The following is a 9,036-nucleotide window of genomic DNA, read 5'->3' as shown; positions in this document are numbered from 1 at the left end:
AAGAAAAGGATCTTTGATCAATGCGTTTTGCCAGTGACGACGTATGGATGTGAAACTTGGACACTGAACGCCAAGATGCAAAATAAAATCCAATGCACTCAAAGAAGTATGGAACGCTGTATGCTTGGCATAACGAGGAAAGACAGGAAGCGGAACACGTGGGTGAGAAATATGACAAGGGTAGTGGACATAGTGGATAGAGTGAAGAGATTGAAATGGCAATGGGCGGGTCACGTAGCTAGGAGGATGGACGAAAGGTGGACAAAAGAAGTGCTTGAATGGTACCCGAGAGAAGGCAAAAGAGTAAAAGGAAGACCGCAAGGAAGATGGGTGAACGAAATTAGGAAAATGTGCGGAATGAGATGGATGAGTGTTGCGCAAAACAGAGACGAGTGGAAGCGTGTTGGAGAGGCCTTCATCCAGCAGTGGATGGCGAATGGCTGTAAATGATGATGATGATGATGATATATATATATATATATATATATATATATATATATATATATATATATATATATATATATATATATATATATATATATATGCGGCCCGCCGACTCATATAAAATATCGAATTTGGCCCTTCAGTAAAAAAGCTTGCCCAGACCTGGTCTAGTGCATGAATGGAGTGCTCTGATCTTATGACATGTGCTCCAATCGAGATGATAAGCGGCTTTGACGGTGTCAAAGCTTCTTCGGGTGCTTCCAGAGAGTTCTAAGGGTTAGCCAGCAGCATAGCTCGGACGTTAAGCTTCTGCTTACCGTCAAGAAGGTGCCGGGTTCTATCCCTGAATGAAAATGAATTTTTCAGAGTATGCTGTTGGTCAGACCTGGATTTGTGACTCCAGGTTGATCGTTTCCTATCAGAGTTTGCCAATTTTCTCTGATTTCATTGTTGAAACGGTTCCCGGAAAAAAAAAATTGGCTAAAAATCCTTCCTACCTACTATGTCACCACTATTTGAAATTTGATGGATGTACAATAAAAATTTATGTACAATTCATAGATGTCTCGTTAATTTGCGAGTTTTTTCAGTGTCTCGCAATTCAACGACTTATAATAAAAAAATGCTGCATTTGTATTTGTAATTGGCCAGGAAGGCGCATTGGGATTTACCTGTAAGGCCTTCCTGGTATATATGTAAAATAAAATAAAAAAAAAAATATATATATATATATATATATATATATATATATATATATATATATATATATATATATATATATATATATATATATATATATATATATGTAGGATATTAATATAAAAATGATTACAATTATGTATAATGATGTGGCTCATGCCGAACAGTTGGTACACATATGTATTAATGTTAAGGTTGGTACTACCGAACCGTGTGCGGTAGCGACAGTAGTAGTAGGCGTCGCGCCTTGATGCGCCGGTTGCGTACGCGCATCGATTACCGATTGTTCTAAATAAACATAAGATTGAATTGAGATCGTCTTTACTTGTCTCTCTCTCCTGCAATCCTCCCTACTACCCAGCGGACTTCCTATAAAATGGGGGCTCGTCCGGGATAGGGATTAAGATTGCGAGAGAAGACGCCGGCAATCTGACAGATGGCGGCCATTCGTGTTCGAGAATATTCCACGGGTGTTCCGGAGAAATTGGAGTCGGCGGCTATCATCATAGCATAGTAGCGGACGTGTGCTACGAGGACCCTGATGACTGTGATGACCAACGACTACCAAGATGACAAGGACATCGACGATGACATCAGCCGCGACGGAGTATGACGCGTCAGCGTCGAGGACGGAGCGTGACGTCACAAGCCACGCGCAATTTGACATCGCCGCGACGATGACAGATGACGAGACGAGCTTACAGCTGACCATCAGCTGAGAATCATAGTGTGTTTGTATGTGTTGTTCATTGCGAATATAGTGAAGGTAAACGCGTTTTGTTGGCGGTGCAGAGGCGCGTCGAATTCCAAGGCTGATGATCCACGGGGATCTATCACGACGGCTTGTTGGCACGGTCACTCTTCGAGGTTTCAACAGACGGTTGGACCTGATGGTGCCTGAGGGTTTTTATAGGGGATCGGTGTCAAGGGTCGGTGGTGCCACGTGTGAGGTGACGCTAAAGAACGAAGAAACGCTAATGTATGGCTACGAACCACGAATATTTTTATTGTTTACGACGAAATATGTTATTTTGAATGCTGATAAACTATTTTTATTTTAAATGAATAACGAATGAAAGATGAAACATTACAAAGAATGAAAGATGAAACATTACAAAGAATGAAAGATGAAACACTACAAAGAATGAAAGATGATTTGTGTTTTTTCTTCAAGTATTACATATCACCTGTACTATTGTTTATGTACTACTGTAAATCCGAGACGTATTTTTGTCAGATATGTCCGAATGTAGGATATTAATATAAAAATGATTACAATTATGTATAATGATGTGGCTCATGCCGAACAGTTGGTACACATATGTATTAATGTTAAGGTTGGTACTACCGAACCGTGTGCGGTAGCGACAGTAGTAGTAGGCGTCGCGCCTTGACGCGCCGGTTGCGTACGCGCATCGATTACCGATTGTTCTAAATAAACATAAGATTGAATTGAGATCGTCTTTACTTGTCTCTCTCTCCTGCAATCCTCCCTACTACCCAGCGGACTTCCTATATATATATATATATATATATATATATATATATATATATATATATATATATATATATATATATATATATATATATATATATATATATATATATATATATATATATATATATATATATATATATATATATATATATATATATATATATATATATATATATATATATATATATATATATATATATATATGTATGTGTGTGTGCGTTAAATAACTACTTTAAAACAAATTAATAAGGTTGAAATTTTAATGAGAATGATGAAGTTGTTTAATTTCTTTCGACATTTTCTGTATATCAGGTTTAAATTTGGTAGTAGAAATTTTTAAAATTGCCTGTAAGTGTTGATCTGTAATGCTTGATCTTACGGAGCTTTTATTTAAATTCATTACGGAAAATGTCTGCTCGATCCGAAAATGACCAACATTTTTCTCGCAGTCTTTAATTTTTCCGAATCTTTCAGAATTCAGGGAATTATAAAATTTGAGATTGAATCTTGAATCTTCGGCTAGATTTGCAACAAATTCACAATGTTTAGTAGAAAAATGTCTTTTTATGTTGTATTCTTTTAAAACAGAAACGCTTTCCTGGCAAATAAGACAAATAGCTTTATTTTTCACTTGAACGAAAAAATATTTTGTATTCGATTCTTTATTAAACATGCGACGTTCTTCTTCAATTCTTTTTTTATTCATTCTAAAAGTTATTAGAAATTACTAAAATTATTACAGAGTAAAAATGACTACAGTATTTTGTGATGTTGTGTTAAGTTGATTCTAATTGATCATTAGGAAAATTATTTGATATTGAAGATTATTTGATATTGAAGATTATTTAATTGATTATATTGGAGTAATATTTAATAGAGGCACAAGAATTGTCAGAAATGTTATGGTTTTCTAAATAATTATCTAGCAATTTCTCCAGAAACAATAAGATTATCTATAATTGTCTAGGTCCTAGAGAATTATATCTATTATATATAATTATACCTAGAGTCTAGGATATATACAATATAATTAAAAAAAATTGGAAATACCTTGAAGACGTAAAGGAAGTTATTTCTTTGTAAAGTAGCACGAAGTCACTACCCGTGTTGGCCAGTCGAAAGATACAGTGCGAAATACGATACGAAAGATACAGAGATACGCCAGTCGAAAGATACAAATGGTCAAAAAAGGCTTAGGGATTATTTTTATGATTTAACATCTGAGGAATGGATGGTTCACAATGGAATTACCATGAATTTAGGTAAAAAAAAGCCCACTTCGTAGGACTATCCGCATACAACCCAACCCCGTGACAAGTCACAAGTCGATAAATGTGATTGCATTATAATAAATTATACTCACGGATACATTATAATAAATGGGATTTTATTATAATCACTTCACGGATATATTAAAAAAAATGAATAAACACTATTTTAAAAAAATTGAAGGAAAATAAGTAATTTGGAAATAATCACGCGGGCCGCATGGAATTGCGCGGCGGGCCGCGGTTTGCCCAGGCCTGCGCTGGACTATTGAAGTATATATTACACAGTGGTATAGCCAAAGACTTGTTATATTGAAAATATCTTGGTACATACATATGTAGATCAATGAAATGTATCGACAGATGTATATAAAGTAATAATCATTCGTTAAGGTACATTTAAATCCGATTTTATCCCTTTCATAGTAATAATACGTAATCGTTTAATAGAGCAAGACAGGCGCTTTGTAACAATAATTAATTAGTTGACCTGGTTACATTAATCTAAATTGGTTTCCAGATTTTGTAGACTATTTAATAGAATATAATAGAATATTTATGGAAATTTGTTGGGTCCGGTGACCGTATAGGAAGGTCGTACATATGTATGTATGTATGTTTACGTGTATCTGGGCACGTGTTCACTTGCACTCTCATCGGATAGGGTTCATCTACCCTAAAGGTCTTTGAATTCTGTTACTATGCTAGTACTCTTAGTTTTAAAAGAACTTACGTATATAAAGGCTTCATTTTAAAATGGTAAAAATGTTATTCCATTTCAAAATTCTAATGAAAATATAGATATCGGAAGGCCAATTACATATTTTAGTTGACTGTTTCAAATATTTGTACTTTCACATTCCAAAATTTCGAGAAATTTAAATAGACATATTACAATTAAGATGATATTGACATATGTATTTTGTTCAATTGAAGTAATACATTTTTCGCAATATTATTGTACATCGTCTTCATTATTTACAGCCATTCATCATACACTGCTGGATAAAGGCCTGTCTAATACGCTTCCATCCGTCTCTATTTTGGGCAACTGTCATCCATCTCACCCCACCTATTTTTCTTATTTCATCCATCCATCTTTCTTGCGGCCATCCTTTCATCTTTTCACATTCTATCGGGTACCATTACAGCACTTCTTTTGCCCACCTTTCGTCCATTCTTCTAGCTACGTGACCCACCTATTGCCATATCAATATATTCGCTCTCTCTACTATGTATATTGATTACTCATTTATCATACTCTTTCCCACTTATTCAGATTGTACATACATATGTATGTAATATTAATTGTTAATCTGACCTATGTATGTAGTGTATTTTTAGGCAGAAAAATCTTTAATATTATTAATTTAGTATAATTAGATATTTTGAACCAAAATATAATTGTGACAGACAATTTTTGTATGCTTTTTATTTGATGAACATTTTATTAAATAAAAAATATATTTTTTTAAACTGGAAATATACATATGTATGTAGAGTCAAACGATTGTATGACGTAAATCGGAGGTTTATCGAATAGGTGAGTGAGTTCAATGATATTTTGCGGGGGAAGAAAAGAATTATAATTCTCAAGAATTTGTTTTTGAATAAAATTCTCAGAACCAATGAAAAATGTATGAGACTACAAAGAAATCCAAAAACCCACCGCTAATTATGTAAATTTTTTCATTATGTCACGAATCGTCCAATTAAACCCCAATTTTTTCCTTACATAATATCTATTTCAGTCAGAGCGATTAAAGGGCTAAAAAAACCTGCGCATAACGCTTAAAATATTCCACGTGTTTCCTCATTCGGAATGTCTAAATATTTAGTAACACATTTTCCGCGAATTGTAGACATGCCTCACACCCGGCTAAATCATTCGCACACCGGAACTCTCATCCGGACCGTTCACACGCGCGAAACGCGAAGATTTAAATATTTTCAATCTCTACACAATTATTACATGTGAATAAATAAATATTTTTAGTACACGAATTCGAAACTGCGTCGATACGAATGTGTGGCATTGAAAATTTCAGCGACCCCTCTTATACATATATTATATATATATATATATATATATATATATATATATATATATATATATATATATATATATATATATATATATATATATATATATATATTATATATATTATATTATATAACTGGTTACAGACACAGAAACACGCAAAGTGTCGACACGCGTAAATAAATCTGACATTTTAATGAGCGTTGTGTGCAAATAAGTCCTAATTTCATTTTAAAATCGACAACTGCTTAGCAAAACCTATTTCATCAATCATTGTAAGCCGGTGCCGTTGAACTCGCAGACCGAACGACCGAAACGTCACGAGACAAACGTACAGAAAGACCATGAATTATTCATCTCGAATCAAGGATTGGCTTAAAATTTCATCATAGCCATTTAAGATTCTCTGGTATTTTGCGCGACTTGTTAAATATCTGTCTGACATTTGTATGATTTGACTAATGTTCTCTAACAGGACGAGGGAAAACTATCGAAATCAAAAGTTTTTTGTTCGAAATGAATGTCTTGCCAAATACATACGTAAAAAATGATAGTGTTGGCGTCTTTGAAAACGAAAGTCGTATGAGGAAAACGCGAGTGAAAAATGTCTATCTAGAGAGGGACAATGAGAGTGCGCGAGAGGGTCAGGATCTAGCCGGTCCGGTGTGTTTAGTGCGCGTGCACTTGAATACCCAGTGCTTACAAAAAAACTTAAAACTTATATACGTAGCTATGAGGAACTTGAACAAAAAAATAAATATGTAAAGGAATCCGGGCATTGACTTGTTGGGATCGATACCAGTGTTTGCCCTACTCAAAAAAATCATTATTAAAAATGAATTGAAAAGTACTCGTAGTTATGTACATATATTCGACTATAGAAGGGTTTCTTCTACAGACTGGTAAATTTTTCCCGCCAAAAAATCTTATGAAAACTAAAAGTACATATTTTTGTGTCACTCGAATCTAGGCTCACCATATGATTAATAAATACATTAAAAATTTTCAATGTATAATCTTAACGTTAGTCATATTAAGAATAGACCGGTTAAGGTAAATGCAACAGAAAATCTTATTTTATAATCGTATTCATCGAATCAAAGGCTTACAAAGCTACACATTCATACTTTTAATTATTAATGAAAGCAAACGGATTCGAAAAGGAACATCAACTTGAATAAAATAAAAATGGCACACTCTCGATTGACCTGGATATGATTAATCAATAAGTGCATCATTCACATATCTGTAATTTGACATAATATATTAATTATCTTAAATGTTTTTAATGTGTGCAAGCTAATAAATAAATCTTACTTTATAAAGATGGGCGTTGGTGTATTTGCTTGCCCAATATGCAAATCTACATTTGAAACCACCAAATATGGAATAGTATCATATAATGGGGCATTACATGACAAGGGGACAAATTCTGAAGAAAGTCATCACAAGGATAAATAAAAAATAAATAAATCAACAAAAAATAACGGATCCACACTCCCCAAGTGAAATTTCAAAGAAAACCGAAAAATAGGTTTATTTATATCCATAATTCCATACCTACATACTTCTAAATAGAATTTTCGTATCGTGAAAATATAGCACATTGAAAATCTTTCTTCAAATTTTGCCTGTAGCACAATTAAGCTTATAAATCATGTTTTTGACATTTAAATAATATCTTCAATATACTTTAATGATAATCAAAAATATGTTTGTTTTACAATGACTAAGCACTAGTATCCTGGTGTGCACATTTGATAAAAAATGCATTTTGGAAATTTTCCATAATCTGAAAAGATCACTCAACCGAGCTAATTATTATCGAACTCGATTGTTGCCGCGATCTCTTCTTATTTCATCTTTGAAGGGAAGATGACATAAGACGTGATCGACGGCAACAATCGAGCTTCCCGAATAATCACATTAGCACGGTGTGTGATCTTATAAGCCTTATGGAAATTACAAAATAGCATTTTTTATCAAATGTGCACACAGGATAATAGTGATTAGTCATTGTAAACAACATATGTTTGATCTATCATAAAGTAACTGACGATATATATGTCTAAAAAGTCAAAGTACCGGAGAGGATGTAAAAGGATGCAAGTAAGGCCACAGAGAATATGGGTGAATGAAATCAGAAAAGTTTGAGGGATGAGATGGATGAGACCTCCCCGTACAGAGACGGATAGAAGCAAATCGGAGAGCCCTTGAATGCAGCAATGAATGGCGAATGGTTATAAATGATGATGATAATATGTAAAGATATCGAATAAGGGGAATATTTTGTTTCGAAATTCTAAAATAATCTATATTAATTAGAATTATTATTTTCCCAGGGCCTAAATTTTCCTCTCGGCGGCCCTGCATATGATACTCAAACATATTTTAACATTCTATGGCTCTAAATACATAACTGAAAATAATCTTTTCCATAAACTCGAATTATTAAAACTAAAATAGAAATTCCCAAGACCCTAACTTAATTTGGATAAAAAATAAAAATACATAAAGTTATCTACTAGTACATACATATCTCTACACATTACAAATTCTTAAGGCCATAATAATTCATTCTAGTAAAAAAAAATGAATTATCAATTCTAATCCGTACGCGAAAATATGCATAATAGAATAAATTACTTACGACAATTTTACTCCTTATTAGCGTAATCTAAAATGTTATGCCATAGTAGAGAAAAAAGCGCGAAATCCTCTTATCTATTAGGACTTCCGCGACTCGTGGAGCCAGTTCTTGACGGAAATATGCGAGGTCGTCTGTACTACTGCCGCCACGTCAAGGCCAAACTTACTACTATGGGGCCCGAGACACGCGTAATGGGGACCGCCAGGGCCCCACACTACCATCCAGCCGGATCTAACAACCCACTATTACAAATATCCTCCCGACCACCTGCACATTGCTCATAGCTTATTCGAGCTTTGGACCTGCTACATTGGATCAAGTCTTAAAATTCCACACGAAATCGAAAATATGTTAGTTATACTCATACATATAATAGTTACGTATAAACTTATTTCAAAAAGAAAACGTTTTGAATTATTGGCACTAAACTGAACTC

The sequence above is a fragment of the Arctopsyche grandis genome, chromosome 8 (genome assembly GCF_051622035.1).
Source record: "Arctopsyche grandis isolate Sample6627 chromosome 8, ASM5162203v2, whole genome shotgun sequence".
Classification (NCBI taxonomy): Eukaryota; Metazoa; Arthropoda; class Insecta; order Trichoptera; family Hydropsychidae; genus Arctopsyche; species Arctopsyche grandis.
Note: the sequence above shows the minus strand (reverse complement) of the source record.